Genomic DNA, 9,240 nt, shown 5'->3' with positions numbered 1-9,240 from the left:
TTCTTGCTTCATGGTAGTTGCAATTAGACCCTCGACCTGCAACTAGGGTTTCTATCAGCCCAGTTGCAAGTCCAGCCCCGACTCGCAATTTGAGGGGTGATGTCTTGTTTGAAGTCCACCCCGACTCGCAACTCGAGGGATGTAGTTTGTAATCACCCCAGTCGCAAGTCAACCATGTACTCGCAACTCGGGGATGTAGTTTTATTTTCCATGTCACTTTTTCCAAGTCATCCATCTCGACTTTTTGCAACTAGTTTTTGTGTACAGTCACAACCATTTTCCTTTTTCGTTTTTTGGTTGATTTTTTATAGGTGCCCTAGTGTTTTCAGTGATCTCTCTTTCACGAATCACTATTTTTAGTTGACATTTTTTTGCAAGGTAGACCCTGAAAGTGCCTTTCCTTTTTGTAGGGTGACTGAACACAGGGTTCTGCATTGAACTGCCCGTTTTTTAACTTTTTGTAGGGGGCTTTCTGCAAGATGTCGAAAACAACAACAACTCTCCGATGATTATCCACATTTACAGATTTTTTTTTTGTCTGAGCACTGTTTGAATCGGTGGAGCAGAGGAGGAGGAAGAGATGGGGGCGACAAGCTCGAAGCCCATGGCGACCGAGATCGCGGCGACGAGCCCCCCGCTGCGCACCTCTGCTCGAAGCAGGAGGCACCCGCTGTGAACACGGCGGGCAAGCGCTGCGCGGCTGTCGAGGCCTGCGGCATCCACACCGCCGATGACCTCTGCGCCGCCGACAAGCCACCAAAGTTCGGCCCTGCTCGCGAGTTGTGTGCGGCCGACGGGATCCTCGGTCTCGACACCGTCCCGGAGTTCTCCGCAGCCAATTATCAACAAGTGGGAGTGAGTACTTCATTTCCCCTCTCTTTCTGAATACGTCCGTGCTTTGTGTTTGTGCGACGTGCTCAAAATTGCTGCCGCACACATCGATTTTCGTGCTCTGGGTGTCCGCACGTAGATATGTACGTTGTTTCTGTAGCCCTTGTGGCCCTGATTTTTCCCGTGAGGGTCGTTGCCCCCGTGCCTTTGTTGCCCTACGTTCGCGCTAGCCAGATTTTTGTAATTCGGTGATGTGATTTGTTAGGGTTATTGTTGCATAGGTACCAGAGTTGGGGATGCACAATGAATCCAGAGCAAACGAGCCCTCACCAGATAGTTGTTTTTCATTCTTCAGTATACATGTTCAGAGAGCATGCATTATGTTTTTTCAGTTTTTGTAATAGTTCCCAGTGTACATGTTCAGGGTTCATAGAACATGCATCCTGTGCTAATAACACTTTGTGCTAACTATGTGCTTTCTGAAGTGAAGCTTCTTTTTTAGGGATATGTGTTTTCTGAAGCTAGATCATACTGTCCTTTGGGTCAAACATAATGTTGTCTGTGTGTTCTTGTACCTATGGCCTGTCAAACAAACAAACAAGCCCAACAAAGAAAGGTCCAGGGGGCGGGCGGTAGTTAGGCTGGAAGGGGTGGGCTGCCCACATACAAACAAACAGGCTGCCACAAACAAACAGGAGGTGATCGGAAGCAACGACGCTGGTTGTTTTTGTCAACTGATGGGTACAGATTATGGAATGATGTCAGATTAGATGTATCTCACATCTAGATGTGACATAGACAGACCCAATTTTTATACGTCTGATAAGCCACCATATTAAGAAATCAAAAACGGAGGGTGAGGAGTCGATCAGTTTGCCCACAAATATGAGCAGGAAGAAGGAAAGAAACTAAAGCATACCTTCATTTAAATTGTTTGTGCAATTTTAAGAAAAGTGTTCATGTATTAAAATAATATTCATCTAATTTTAAAAATAGTCACACTTTTCTAAAAAAAAATCATGTAATTCTAAAAAATGTTCACGTGCTTAAAAATATATTCGTAATTTTATAAATATTCATGCTCTTTAGAAAATTTCATCTAATTTAGAAAGTGTGTTTATGTGTGTTTTAGAAAGAAGGTTGATGCATTTTGGAAAGTAAAATTTAAAAGTGAGTGGGTGTATGAGGGGTGGTGTATGGACTAGGTGTAGATCCTAGCTCTCCGTCATGTCCAGCTCCACGATAATGGAGTAGTTTTGAAATTTCAGACGCATAAACACATCTGTCATTGCAAGTACGGGCTGTGTGCAATACATTATAATTAGGCGTGGTAGTTAGTTTGCTTCTGAAGTTTCCGCCTCCTAAGTCACGTGTTGCGACAGGAGTCCCGCATTTTTTGGCAAGTTATGCAATCATGCTAAATCAAATCTGAATGGGTCTGTCTAGGTCTCAGTCGTCTAAGTCGACTGATGTCACCTAAGGCAGATTAGGCCTGTTTGTTTACTCGATAGTTGCTGGGTTTTATTCTTAGCTGGGCCTTTTTCGTTTCTCTCTTGTTTGTTTGTTTGTTTATTGGGTTGGGCTGGGCTGATTGTTTCTGTTGGAAGATGCCCGTCGCCTGTATAACAGAGGGACCGTGTCCCACGCCATGTACATGATCTGTAACTGCACGCCGTGCTCCACTCCTATGTGCACGTTGTGCATGCCCGTACATAGCTAGCTTCCTGTTATGATGTACTATGTATAAATCCCCTTTGTGGGCTCATTGAATAGACAAGCCAAGTTTCTATTCTCCATCTGTTTCTTTGTCTTTGTCTTTTTTTCTTGACATGGAAAAAAAATGTTCAACAAGAGAAGTAAATAAAACAACATTTTTCTGTCGCCAGTCTAGCTCATCGTTCAGTCCTTCTCTTCATGCGTCATCTTGCTTCTCTTTTTTTTATTTTATGACAGTTTGTATATTATGACAAAAATCAATCTTTAATGTAACAATGAAACAAAATGAAAACAAGACAAACTAAATAGTGTGGCACTTCTTTTCAAAAGAAAAAAATATTAAGTTGCATACAAATGGAGGACATGCAAATGTGTGCATCCGACGTGGGCTGCGTTGTTTTTCTTAACAATCAAAAGAAGAAGAAGAATACAAATTCAAAACACAACGGTAAAATTAAAATAAAAAAGAAAGTAGAAAAAGTAAAAGAAAAGGTCAATAATAAGTCTGCATAGCAGGCCCCCAAGCCGGGTCTGTAGTTGCAAAAAAAAAAGTCAGTTGCAGCCGGGGGCGACACTTGCAGTTGCAAGCCTATTGTCGGACATCCAGTTGCAGTCGAGGGCGACACTTGCAGTTGCAAGCCTAGCGTCGGACATGCAACTCCCCCTCCCCCAACATGACAAAAAGTCCAATTGCAACCATGTTGAAAGGCATGCAATTGCAGTCGGGGGTGACTTTTGCAGTTGCATGTCTAGTAGTGGACATGCAACTGCCCCCAACCCCTCCCGAACATGCAACTACCCCACCCCCTCCCGCCGCCCTCTGACAAAAACACAAGACCAATTGCATTCGGGGGCGACACTTGCAGTTGCATGCCTTGTATTGGACATGCAGCTGCAACCCACTCACCTCTCTCGCCACTCTTACAAAACAAAGGTTAGTTGTAGTAGTGGTGTGTGGACATGTAGTTGCATTAGGTGGCGACACTTGCAGTTGCAAAGCCTAGTGTCGAACATGCAACTACCTCCTCTCCCGACGCCCACTTACAAAACAAAAATGTCAGTTGCATTGGTTGTGTAGGCATACAATTGCAGTCGAGGACGACACTTGCAATTGCAAGCCTAGTATCGGACATGCAACTCCCTCCCTCCATGTCGCTCCCTTAAAAAACAAAAAAAGGTCAGTAGCAGTCGAGTGTGTAGGCATGAAGTTGCAGTCGAGGGTCACACTTGTAGTTGCAAGCCTATGGTCGGACATGCAACTCCCCTCCTCTCCTATCGCCCATTTATAAAAAAATGTCAGTTGCAGCCGGTTGTGTAGGCATGCGGTTGCAATCGAGGGCAACACTTGAAGTTGCAAACCTACTGTCACACATGCAATTGTAGTCGAGTTGAAAATGAGCGCTACCGACTCCTCCAAAAAAAGTGCTACTGAACAGATATAAGGAACAACAAAAAAATTATAAAAAAAATAGAATTATCAAGAAACAAATAGGAAGAAAAAATATAACAAAAAATAAATGAGACAAATGCACAAAAAAGATGAAGGAAAATAAAAAATAAAATCAAAGATATACAAAAGAATAAATGAAAAAGAAAACAAACAAAAAAAATTACAACCCAACAAAATAAAGCTCACAACGAAAAAATGCCAACCCTGTCCAACGCACAGGGCAAACACCAACCACGACACGAAAACAAACAGACGCAGCCCAATCCCGATCTTCATTCATGGGCCATTTCCATTAAACATCAGTGTTGAACGGATCTTAAAACAGCAAAAAACTCGAACCGACAGGGGCGTCGACTGAGACTTCGCTGATATTTAGCAGCGCCCAATCTGAATATACCGGTTAGTTTCTGGTGGGCTTCTCCCGAGCAGTTGCATCCTCATCGATCTCTAGCCATGGCGTCCGCGCCGCAAAACACGGCGTCGATGCACGGGTCGGCGGTCGTCCGAGGCATGCACGAGTTTCTCATCGTCGGCTACAGCGAGCGTAAGCCTTTCGCCCGCCTCACCAGCGACCCCGCCTGCGTCCTCCACGACCTCATGCACGGCAATGCCCACGTTAGGTACCACTCCATCAACTCCGGTGCCTTCCAGGTCAGCAACTGCACCTGGGATCTCGTCTGCACCTTCGACGACCAAGGCCACCTCACATCTATCAGCCTCGACCTGCTCGGCACCGACATAACCAAGGACGTGATCGTCACGGCCAGCATTCAGATCGACGACCCGCGCGGCCAGTGGCCGCCCGCTGTGTGGCGAAGCGACGCCGCCTATAGATTCTCAACCAATTTTATTTCCAAGAGTATGAGCTGGAAGCTGTCGCTCCCAGATGCGTTCTGTGGGCACGAGAAGCGCTACGTCACCGACGACGACCGCCTCACCATCCTCTGCACCCTCGGCATTCTCCAAGAGGATGCCCAGACCGCCGCAGAGGCAAGGAAGTGCTTGGTCTCCTTGGTGCCGGCGCCCACCATCCGCCGGGATTTCCAGCAGCTTCTACTACGTCCCTCAAGGATACCCCCGTCATCGAAAGTGACCTTCCTCGTTGAGGATACCAAGTTCCGCGCCCACACGCTTGTGCTTGCTATGCGGTCGCCAGTCTTCGCCGCGGAGCTCTTTGGTCACATGATGGAGAGCACCACACAACGTGTTAGGATCGAGGACATGCGTGCCTCCACATTCAGGGCCATGCTCCAGTTCATCTATACTGACGAGCTTCCCATCAAGCCAAACAACGACGAGGAATCAGGAAGCAGTCGTAATAACTTCAAAAAAGAATTCATGGCGAGGGGCCGTGAAGCCATGGTACACAAGCTGCTTGTGGCAGCTGATCGGTACGATTTCGAGAGGCTCAGGCTCATGTGCGAGAACATACTATGCGAGAGCATCGATGTGGAAACTGTCATGATGACTTTGCTGCTAGTGCGGGGCCGCCAAAGGTGTTGTCTGCTTGAGGATTGCTGCATCAAGTACATAACATCTAATCCTGATGTGTACGACGCGGTGAGGGCGACCAAGGATTATGAGGAGCTTAAGGAAACATGTAGTTCTTTTATAATTGAGGTCAACGGAAGAGTAGCCACACACAACATGGCCCGCCACACTAGCTCCCCTTCTTCATCCTCCATTATCCGTCGGCCAACAGAAGAGAAGAGCACATCCAGGTACAAGTTGGAGGTGGTCCGGCACACACGGGTTTATGATCCCCAACTTTAGCTCCGTGCAAAGGAGCCATGGTGTTGGCCAAGTAATCACTTCAGACATATTCAACATAGGCGGTTACGATTGGACAGTCAATGTGTACCCGTATGGGTACTCCGTGGAGGACGGTGGGGAGCACATATCTGTCTACCTCCATTTATAGACTGATCCTGGAACTGCTAGGGTCAAATTGTCCAAGGTGTTCCGGATCGGAGACCCTAATGGCAAATCACCATCGATTGTGCTTGGTTCAAAAGATATTTTTACCAAGGTACGTGAAACCCGGGGGTTTCAAAAGTTCATCACAGTGAATTCTGCAAAGTCACGATACATAGGGCGGAATGGTTCCCTTACCATATGTTGCCACCTTGAAGTCCACACGAAGGCGTGTACTACTAGTACTAGCACCACCATCGCCAAACCTATGATCATCGTGCCGCCGTCCAACATTGTCAGGCACCTCGAGCAGCTGATGGTTAGCAAGCAATGGTCAGACGTGACGTTCCTGGTCCAGGAGAGTGAGATTCACGTGCACTGGCTCATCATCGCCATGCGGTCGCCGCTTCTATATGAAATGTTGGTGGCATCGACAACCAAAAGTGTCGTACGGATCAGTGATATGAAGGCCGTTGTGCTCAGGGCCATACTCCACTTTGTCTATACCGACGAGCTGCTTCCTGTGGATGACACGGTGGTAGCCAGAGAAATGCTGGAGGCGGCATGCCGGTTCCGCTTGGAGAGGATGAAGGCCATGTGCGAGAATTTGCTCGCTCATCTCCTATCGAAAGACAACGCGATGAGCACTCTGGAGCTGGCGTTCCGACACCACTGCGAGGGGCTCAAGATTTACTGCAACGACTCCATCAAACGTGCAATGAAGTGATGAAAAAAACTTTTTAATCTTATATATTTACTGTACAGAAAAGGTTTCATCATGAGTAGTATATATATATTCCACAGCTTTAGTATTTCCAAAAAGTTAAGGATCATTATTTTTGTCATTTGAAGTTGTAGAACTGAAGCTTGCAGATTCCAAACTGTATACCTAAGAATTCTTAACTAGTTTCGTCCATGCATCTATCGACAAGTTTGAATGTATATATATATACTAGTATAATGCATGTACAGTCTACATAACATGAAACATCTAGCAATCTGTGAGATGATCACAATACTCTTAACTTTCCTGTGGTCGCGCTTTTTCCGCTCCCTCCCGAGCCGCTCGCGCGGGCGGCTCCGGAGGCGCCAACCCTAGCCCCGCGAGCGCCCCCCCTCCTCGAGCTCCCCTGGCCGTCGCCCGGCCGTCAAAGGCGACGGGCGAAGTCTGGCGCGCCCCGACGGGCCTCCCACGCGCGGGGGAGTGGCGTCAAGAGGGCGGCGCGGTGGTCGCTCCGGCAATGAGGCGGGTGGCGTGGCAGGCGACGAGGTGCGCATGGGGAGGCGGAGCACGGCCGCGGGCTCGTGGAGGAGGTGTTGGTGCGCGGCGGCCCTCCCGGTCATGGAGGCGGCGGATCTCGAAGGTGACAGCGCGCCCGGTCATGGAGGCACCAGATCTCGGCCAAGTGGGCTGCGCTAGCGGCGGTCGGGAGCTGCTGCGGTGGACGGGGTGCGTTGTGCCTCCTGGTGAACCGGTGTGGGGGGCTGCTGCTGGCGAGTGGAAGGAGGCGGAGATGGAGCGGTGCTGGATCTAAGATTGAGCTCGGAACAGCGGCTCTCGGCAGGGATCTCCATCCTCTGTTCATGGGTTCCAGGCGTCAAGGTTGCTCTCTATGCGTGGCTGTCCAGCAGGAGTGGCGCGTTCAACCATTGCTTGAGGCGCCGGCGGCCCTTGGCCGTGTTCGTTTTGGGTAGGGAAGGTGGTTTGGAGTTGCTTTCCCTGGCCGTGCGGGAGGTGGATGATGGTCTGAGTGCCCTCGGCCGTGCTGGGCGTCGGTGTTCTGCGATGTTACATCCATGATGGCGAGGTGCTGCGGCGGCGGCGGTGTGATCCTTTACAGATGAGTGGCCCAATTCGTTGCGAGGGATGGGAGGTGGGCGACGTTACGGATGAAAATCTTGCCCGTCTTTGGTCGGTGCTGGCGACGACGACGCCTGTGTGTATCGTTCACCTCCTTGGAGGCGTTGGTACGGTGTGTCGCCATCTTCTACCTCTTGTTCGGATTGTTGTCTCCGGGCGAAAGCCTAGGTCTTGGACCGGCGATGGCGGCGTTGTTGCGTCGTTTCTCTGTTGGGAGCATCGGGTGTGGAGACATGGCTTGGTAATTCTGTAATGCGGTCCTCCAGTGCATGTCGTTGGTCCGCCTGGAGGTTCTGGGCGCAATGTACGCCATTGTCGGCGAGCTCAAGACGGTGGCTTTCTTGGGACCAGCCGAGTCCCGCCAACTACTCGCCATCTCCTCTTCGGCATTCAAGGGTGGTTGGTGCGTCGACTAGGGTAGTCCAATTGAAGTTGTTGCTCTTCGAGATGATCGGTGCTGGTCGCGACGCGGCCATGTTGCTCTAGTTAGGGCAGGCGCCCTTGCGTTGTGTATGCAATGTGTGCGGAGGCTTTTCTTTGGATTAGCTTGGGTGTGGTGTTTGTCTACACTTGTTGTTCGCAACGAGTTGCAGCTTCTTATAATTGTCTTCTGCCTTCTATAAATATATGGTATGTCTTTGGCGTACTCTTGAAAAAACTTTTCTGTGGTCGCTCACCACCCTCAGCATTCCCACTGCATATGTTCATGCAGCCACCGTCAACAAGTCCTGCAACCCGCTGGCACAGAACGGGCTAGTGGTACACCGTACACCGCGTACACCCTTGGGCGTTGCACGGCATCGGAGGAGAGGATTTTTAACCCAGGAAGGTGTGCTGGATATTAATATGCATGAGAGATAAGTCGTAGAGAAGAGAAAAATAAATGCTACTTGTCCCAATTTAATCTTCGACATTTCCTGTTTAGAAAAGACAATTTATTCATTCCACAGATTCTAGCAGATCCAGGTAAACGACATCTCCTTTGAAACATGTTCATGCCGCTCACAATATCTTAACTTTCCTGTGGTCGCTCACCACCTTCAGCAGCCCACTGCACATGTTCATGCCGCTGCCGCGTGCCCCAGAGGGCTTTTTCCCCAGGATACCGTGTTACAAAATATGCAAAGTTCTTTCATAGACCGAGCTCTCCGGTACCTTCTATCTGGAGCTCGGCCAACAAAATGTTAGGAGGTAAGTTGTAGAAGAGAAAAGCAAATGCTACTTGTCCCAAATTATGTAAAGTTTCTCTAAAACAGCTGGCAACATCCATAGTTTAGCGCCATTTAGCTCCTGTTTAGTGCACATAATCTAGCCGATTTAGAGGCTGCAGCTATTTACCATAGCACCCTATTTTGCACTTTTGGTTGTTGTCGTCCCGATTATTAAACTGATACCATTAAACCTTCGGAAAGGTGTGATGACTCCCGGGAGTCCCGACACCCTCTTATCATGTCCATCCAGTCCTGAT

The 9,240-nt window shown here is 48.7% G+C and overlaps 1 long non-coding RNA gene and 1 pseudogene across 1 annotated transcript in view; both read left to right on the top strand.

Moving 5' to 3' along the window:
- The window catches only part of LOC123077172 (uncharacterized), a 6,332-nt gene extending 3,705 nt beyond the window's left edge, over positions 1 to 2,627 (top strand). Inside the window, exon 3 of the long non-coding RNA XR_006436473.1 lies at positions 411 to 2,627. This is a non-coding gene — a long non-coding RNA (uncharacterized lncRNA). The remainder of the gene's footprint in view (positions 1 to 410) is intronic.
- A 1,823-nt stretch (positions 2,628 to 4,450) lies between these two features.
- Positions 4,451 to 6,638, top strand: LOC123073979 (uncharacterized; annotated as a pseudogene).
- Positions 6,639 to 9,240: the final 2,602 nt, after the last annotated feature.

This window comes from Triticum aestivum, chromosome 3D (genome assembly GCF_018294505.1).
Source record: "Triticum aestivum cultivar Chinese Spring chromosome 3D, IWGSC CS RefSeq v2.1, whole genome shotgun sequence".
NCBI lineage: Eukaryota > Viridiplantae > Streptophyta > Magnoliopsida > Poales > Poaceae > Triticum > Triticum aestivum.
Note: the sequence above shows the minus strand (reverse complement) of the source record. Positions and strands in the feature narration are given on the sequence as shown.